Source organism: Otolemur garnettii, unplaced genomic scaffold (genome assembly GCF_000181295.1).
Source record: "Otolemur garnettii isolate 467f Iridium unplaced genomic scaffold, OtoGar3 scaffold00006, whole genome shotgun sequence".
NCBI classification, from domain to species: Eukaryota; Metazoa; Chordata; class Mammalia; order Primates; family Galagidae; genus Otolemur; species Otolemur garnettii.
The window spans coordinates 41,584,528-41,592,289 of NW_003852401.1; the positions used below are offsets into that span (position 1 = coordinate 41,584,528).

At 38.5% G+C, this 7,762-nt stretch overlaps 1 pseudogene; it reads left to right on the forward strand.

The window, feature by feature from the left end:
- Nucleotides 1–1,318: 1,318 nt before the first annotated feature.
- LOC100954046 lies at nt 1,319–1,790 on the forward strand (annotated as a pseudogene).
- The last annotated feature ends 5,972 nt before the right edge of the window (nt 1,791–7,762 follow it).

The following is a 7,762-nucleotide window of genomic DNA, read 5'->3' on the forward strand; positions in this document are numbered from 1 at the left end:
CAGGAGGCTGAGGCAAGAGGATTGCTAGAACCCAAGAGTATGAGGTTGCCATGAGCTATGATGGCACAGCACTCTATCCAGGGTGATAGAGTGAGACTCTTAAAAAAAAAGGATTTGAGGAAGCAAAAGTAAACTAGTCTAATTGCTATACGAATTGTAAGGAATAAAGGCAGCAGTCTCTCTGTAGCCTTGGGATTTGTTAGTGTGGCCCTTCCATGATCTATGCTCATTCCATCATCTCTCACATCCAGCTCTAATCCATTCATTCAGCCAACACTCATGTCAAGCCTCAAGTGTAATAGGCCTATTACTAAACTGCTTGCAAATCCCTAAGCATATGATGTCATCTCCTACTTCTTAGGCTTGAGATGGGGTTACCTGACCTAAAATGCTACACTCACATTCCTGTACCTTCCCCAAAGCCAACTTGTCTATTAAGATACAAGGAAGGGGGGGGCAGTGCCTGTGGCTCAGAGGAGTAGGGCCCTGGCCCCATATGCCAGAGGTGGCAGGTTCAAAACCAGTCTAGCCAAAAACTGCAAAAAAAATAATAATAATAAAAAGGAAGGGGAAATCTTATCTTACTCCTAAAGTCAGATACCCTTCCTCCATCTTCCATACTCCCATAGGACCCTCTATATTTATTTTTTTATTTTTTTTATTTTTTTGTTGTAGTTTGGCCGAGACTGGGTTTGAACTCACCAGCCTCGGCATATGGGGCTGACACCCTACTGTTTTTGACAGAGCCATTATATTCCTCTTTACATTATGAGCCCCGTAAAAGCAGAAACCTGGTCTGTTTTACTCACAAGTATGTCACTACAGTGCCAGACTCATTGCTTGCATTCAAACAATTCTTGTCTGTTTTTCAACAGGGTATATGCTCCTTAGTAGATAGGTTTGTGGTTTATTAAACTTTGTTTCTTTTAGCATTTAGCACTTAGTATAAGACCTAACACATAGAATTTTGCTGAATATATTAACTTTTTCAGTATTACCATTAATCTTTAAAATATATAGCATGAAGAATATACAGACAGTATCCTCATCATACAGAGACATGGCATGCTCAGGATTGTTCCTTTGATTTTCACTTAAATAGAAAAGTACATATGAAAGATCTGAAAGAAAAATACATATGAAATAGGAAAAACATATTCATATAAAATTATATGAAAAATACATAGGCCACATATGCCAAATGACCTGTTATTTGCCCTGTGCGCTCACCAGTTTGCCTAGAAATAAAAAAGAAGTAATTCTTCTAGAAATAGTCATAAAATAACCAGCTAAAAATTTTATCATTGGTAAGTCAAACATGGCGTTGGCAGTGCTGGCTCTGAGGACGCAGGCAGCGGCCCTGCTGAGCCCCTGTCCAGCTACTGCTCTGGCCATCAGAAATGCATACAAGAAGACAGGTGGTAGCTCCAAAAACCTCGGGGGAAAGTCATCAGGCAAACGCTTTGGCATCAAGAAAATGGAAGGTCACTATGTTCATGCTGGCAACATCCTTGGGACTCAGCACCATTTCCGCTGGCACCCAGGTGCCCATGTGGGGCTGGGGAAGAGGAAGTGCCTGTACGCCCTGGAAGAGGGGGTAGTCCACTACACTAAGGAGGTCTACGGACCCAATCCCAGAGACTCAGAGGCTGTGGATCTGGTCACCAGGTTGCCCAAGGGTGCTGTGTTCTACAAGACTTTTGTCCACGTGGTTCCTGCCAAAACTGAGGGTACTTTCAAACTGGTGGCTATGCTTTGATGCCATTGGACAGAATTTGGAGCCCAGGTGACAGAAGCTGAGGGTTGAGATGATGATAAGGCCTCCTGAGGAAGAGATGTGCTTGGTGGACAAGTCTCTGCAGGAGACTCTGTGAAGTGACTTCTGAGAAACTCTTTGGGAGACTTGACCTGGGGCCAAAAATAAAGTTATCCAGTCACAAGCCTGTGCTACTTTGGGTTTCTGCTCACAAACTGGCTTGTATGGGTAAGCATTACCTAAGTTCTTAATTCATTACGTATGCATCTCTAACCCAAATTTACTATCCATCAAAAATAAATTGTGATCAATATATTTATACAAGTATCCGTTCATTTCTGTATACTAGCAATGAATAATATGCAAATGAAATTAAGAACTATTTCACTTACAATAGCATCAAAAAGAATAAAATGTTAGGAATATATTTAACCAAAAAAGTGTAAGACATGAACATTAAAAACTACAAAACATGGTTGAAAAAAATAGACAGTCCATGTTCATGAATTGGAAGACTTTATATTATTAAGATGGCAATACTCCCCAAATGGATGTACAGGTTCAATACAATTCCTATCAAAATTCCAACTGGCTTCTTTTCTTCACATAAATAGACAACTGATTCTAAAATTCGTATGGAAATTCAAATTACCCAAACAGTAGTGAAAAAGAAGAACAGAATTCATGGATACATACTTCTTGACTTTAAAATTTACAGCAAAGCTTCAGTAATCAAGACAGTGTAGTATTGGGATAGGATATATAAACCAATGGAATAAAGTTAAGAGTCCAGAAATAAACTCAGATATCTATGGTTGGTTGGATTACAACCAAGGGTAAAGATAATTTTTTGAAGAGTGAATAGTTTTTTCAACTAATGCTGCTGGGACAACTGGAAATCTACAGGCAAAAGAATGAATTTGGACCCCAACCTAAGACCATATATGAAAATTAAAAATTGATTAAAAACCCCAAAGTGAGACTTAACACTATAAAACTTAGAAAAAAAAGATGGGTGTAAATCCACATGATTTTGTATTAGAGTGACTGGGTAAGGAACTTGTGGCTTGGGGCCACATGTGGTCTTTTGACTGAATTCAAATTTTATAGAACAAATCCCTTTATTAAAAAGATTTGTTCTGGGCGGCGGATTTTAAAAGACAGTTCTCCAAAGATACACAAGCAGCCAATAAACACATGAAAAGATCTTCACTATCATTAATTAGAGAAATTTTACTCAAAACCACAATGAGATATTATATCACATCTACTAGGATGGCTATAATCAAAAAAGACAAGGTGGGCATGGTGGCTCATGCCTGTAATCCTAGCACTCTGGGAGGCTGAAGCAGGTGAATTGCCTGAGCTCAGAGGTTGGAGACCAGACTGAGCTAGGGCGAGACTCTGTCCCTAAAAAATAGCCAGGGGTTGTATCGGGCGCTTATAGTCCCAGCTACTCAGGAGGCTGAGGCAAGAGAATAGCTTGAGCCCCAGGGTTTGAGATTGCTGTGAGCTATGACACCACAGCACTCTACTGAGGGTGACAAAGTGAGACTCTGTGTCAAAAAAAATTACAGACAGTTGACCATGAGTGCGGGGATGGGGGGGTTCATGCCTGTAATCTTAGAACTTTGGGAGGCTGAGGCAGGAGGATTACTTGAGAGCAAGAGTTTAGAACCAGCGTGAACAAGAGTAAGACCCTCTGTCTGTATCTTGTATATCTGTATCTTGATCTTAAACTTGTAATAAATCGTAAGCAATGATACAGATCACAGTAAGTTTAGGTAGAGCAATATCCTGTTTGTGAAGAGACAAAATGGCTTGATAAAATTAAATCAGTGCTCTTCCTCGCCTATCAAAACTGGTTGGATGTGATTTCTGTATTCAGATATAATTTATGATTCTGGCCCTTTTGAGCACGCATATATTAGGTCAATTGAAGAGTAATTTTTTTCATCAGTGAATTTACATAATTTTTACAGCTTTATGTATATGTGCACTCAGAAACACACTTCTACCAAGAAAGCACATGATTCTCTATTTCCTTGCCCTGCTTTATTTCCTCCATAGTACTTATCACTGGATTGTAAATTCTTTGAAGGACAGGGCTTTTAGTTTTCACCGCTGTCTGCAAAAATAAAAGATTGATAGAAAACATAAAGCAGAAGAACACCATAAATTAAAAATCTATAGAAATTTTCATTATCTATAGAGAGTATATACAGCTGCCTTTCTGAGTTTTTAGAAAATGAGTAATTCTAGCTACTAGCTCACTCTTTGGAAGAGGCACAGAACTAAGCTCAGGTAAGTGTTTTGGTTTGCTGTGGCCTGCCCAACTAAAGTCACAGAATCAGGTTCTTATATTTAGCTTCCTTTCTCATGCAAGATACTGAATTTTATAATAAACTTTACTAAGAGGACCTTAGTACCACTGAAGGAAATAGTACCACTGTCAGAAAAAGTGTATTAGTATTCTTCCTTTCTGATTTATTTGTTCACAATCCACTAGAACACTTACATGTGTACGTTCCACTGCCCTTAAAGTCTTGGCCTTCTCTCTGATGACTTGGCTACTCCAGTCCTCAGTGCTTCTAGAGAAAAAATGTTCCGATACTTGGCCATCTAAAGGGAATGAACTTCCCTCTGAATGCTTATGAAGAAGAGGCCACCATGGTAATGTCAAATTTAACTCCAATAGACTTGTTGTATATAGTAGCTAAGAGTATCAAATGCCAAATGAAGACTGACTTATGCTGTTAATTTGATCACAAACCTACCTACATATGAGCAAAAAATTAACTTCTAACAGTTTCCTTGGGCAGATAGTGTTTCAAAGACCATTGTGATTACTAAATGGAAATAATTCTTCTGTATACAGTTTAATAATTCACAAAAGTAATAAATAGCCAAAAACTGGTGGTGAAACCCTAGTAAAAAACATGTCTCTTTATTCATGGGTCAAAGAAATAGCATGAAGCACTTCCTATGCCTATGAAAATAAGATACAGCATGACTCTAAAATATTTTCTTATGAAGACAGAATTTACATAAATCTTCCTAGAGAATACTCTTGTTTCTAGTTTGTTTTTTTTTTTCAGTTTGACATGAGAGTATCTATGACTGGGTGACATTGTTTCCTTTGGTAAGGTAAAGTGCATGTTGTAGTTGTGACCTTCACCCAGGAAGTGCACCATTTACCTGTACATTGTACCTATCAGGTGAGAAGTTACCAAACCCTCTCCCCCTTCTTGAATTTCATTGAGTTTTTCTCTCATGCGTGTACATCGTGTTAATCTACAAGTTTCAACTTAGTATTTAGTATATGGGCATTTATACTGATGATAACATATATGTAGTATATAACTAAAACGTGAGTTTCTATTTACAAATGTCTTATGATATATATAAAATTAGTAACCACATATGTGCCCAAAAGTTACCCAATTTGACAACCAACTCTATGGACTTATTTTATCTTAAACATATATGATGCTTCAGTTTTAAATTTGCTTTCGTTTTTTGTGTTTCTTTTTCTGTCTATCTATCTATATTTTTTTTGAGATAGAGTCTCACTCTGTTGCCCAGGCTATAGTGCTGTGGCCTTAGCCTAGCTCACATCAACTTCAGACTCCTGGGTTCAAGTGATCCTCCATCCTCCTGTCTCAACAACCTCTGGAGTAGCTGGGACTACAAGTGCCCACTACAATGCCTAGCTAATCTTTCTATTTTTTAGTAGAGATGGGATCTCGCTTTTGCTCAGGTTGGTCTCAAACTCCCACCTCAGTCTCCAAGAGTGCTAGGATTATAGGCATAAGCCACCACACCCAGCCACAATAAAGTACTTTTAATTAAGGTAAGTTCAAGTTTCTTAGACATACTGCTATTGCATACTTAATAAAGTATGGTGTAAACATAACTTTTATATGTTCTGGGAAACCAAAAAATTCATGTAACTTGCTTTATTGAAATATGTGACTTATTGCAGTTGTCTGGAACTGAACCTACAGCGTCATTGAGATATACCTGCATGTGGTTTGTCATTGACCAAAATACCGTAATGCAGCACACAGTTATAAATTCTTTCTCTGAGCCATTTCTTTCCTCTCACATTATATTGTGCGCATTTAAAAGTAGCCATGTAGCTTCTTCAATATTTTGCTTAGAAATTTCTTCAGCCAGATATGTGAGTTCATTACTCTTAAATTTCAACTTTCATAAGGCCCTTGGATATGGACACAATTCAGCCATGTTATTTGCAGTTATATTATAAGGATGGCCTTTATTTCACTTTCCAAGTCTGGTCTACTCTACTCTCAATACCACCTGAGACCTCATTGGGATGGCCCTTACTGTCCCTATTTCTATCAATATTCCGATCATGGCCATTTAAGTGATCTCTAAGAAAATTTAGGCTTTCCTTAGTTCTGGGGTCTTCTGAATTCCCTCACCAGAATTACCCTTAATGCTTTATTCATGGAAAGCTTTCATGTATTAATATTTGATAAAGCAACAAACTGTCATATAGTAAAAATAGCAGTTTTCTTCTCAATTTATTAGATCATTACTTTTAAGTTGCATTTGAAAAATACGCAATTTTGATTTTAAATGCATAGGAGTGATTCATAAATAGCTTTAAAAAAAAAAGGTGGGCCAGCACAGTGGCTCACACCTGTAATCCTAGCACTCTGGGAGGCCGAGGCAGGTGGATTGCCCTAAGCTCACATGTTTGAGACTAGCCTGAGCCAGAGCAAGACCTTGTCTCTAAAAATAGGCGGGCATTGTGGTGGGCACCTGTAGTCTTAGCTACTTAGGAGGCTGAGGTAAGGGAATCGCTTGAGCCCAAGAGTTGGGGGTTGCTGTGAGCTATGATGCCATGGCACTCTACCAAGGGTCAAAGTGAGACTCTATCTCAAAAATAGAAAAAAAAAGGCTCAGTGCCCATAGCTCAGTGAGTTAGGGAGCCAGCCAAATACACTAAAGCTGGCGGGTTCGAGGCCAGCCCAGGCCTGCAAAACAACAATGACAACTGTAACCAAATAAAAGCCGGGAATCATGGTGGTGGGTGCCTGTAGTCTTAGCTACTTGGGAGGCTGAGGCAAAAGAATCTCTTAAGCCCAAGAGTTTGAGGTTGCTGTGAGCTGTCATGCCACAGGACTCTACTGAGGGCAACATACTGACACACTGTCTCAAAAAAAAAAAAAAAGAAAAAGAAAAGGCTAGTGTTTTAGAAAATGTCATTTAATGTATTCCTTTAATAACTTGGGTTGTTCAAGTTATGTCTTATAGCTGCTGACACCTGCAAATAACCATGAAAATGTCCAGTGAAATAGATAGGTTTAGGCCCAGACCTCAAATAGAATAATTCAGGTGATGCCCAACCCCAGGTGATAGGCATCAAAAGGAGATTGGCCCTCACTATAACATACCTTGCCCTGTTTCCATTCTTCCATCTAGAGAAAACACTCAGAAAGTGACAACAACAAAACTTTGACAATTCTAATACTTATAAATTATCAAAAATATGAGTAAGTTGAATTCAGATAACTCCTTACTCCTTTTCTCTGACAGGGTAGGACAGTGAAATGCAACTGCAGGACATAAGCAAAAATGAGTAATATTGGCGGCACCTGTGGCTCAAAAGAGTAGTAGGGCACCAGCCCCATATGCCTGAGGTGGCGTGTTTAAACCCTGCCCCCGCCAAAAACTGCAAAAAATAAAAATAAAAAAATAAAAAATAACAATAATAAAGTGTCTTTAAAAAATGAGTAATATTAATTCAGCCTCTCAAGATAGCCCAGTGGTTGCCGGTTTGTCATGAATGGAAGTCTTTTAACTGCAAGTTTTTCAGAGATATTTATTGAAGGATATTATAGCACAGAGAAAAATCAAGCAAGATGAGGGGATAGTATTCTTTTATAAAGCTAAATCCTGTCACTTTTGCCTACAATCAACTGTTTATGCTTTGGCAGCTTTCACGGTTCTTGAGTAGTAAGAATCACTTACATC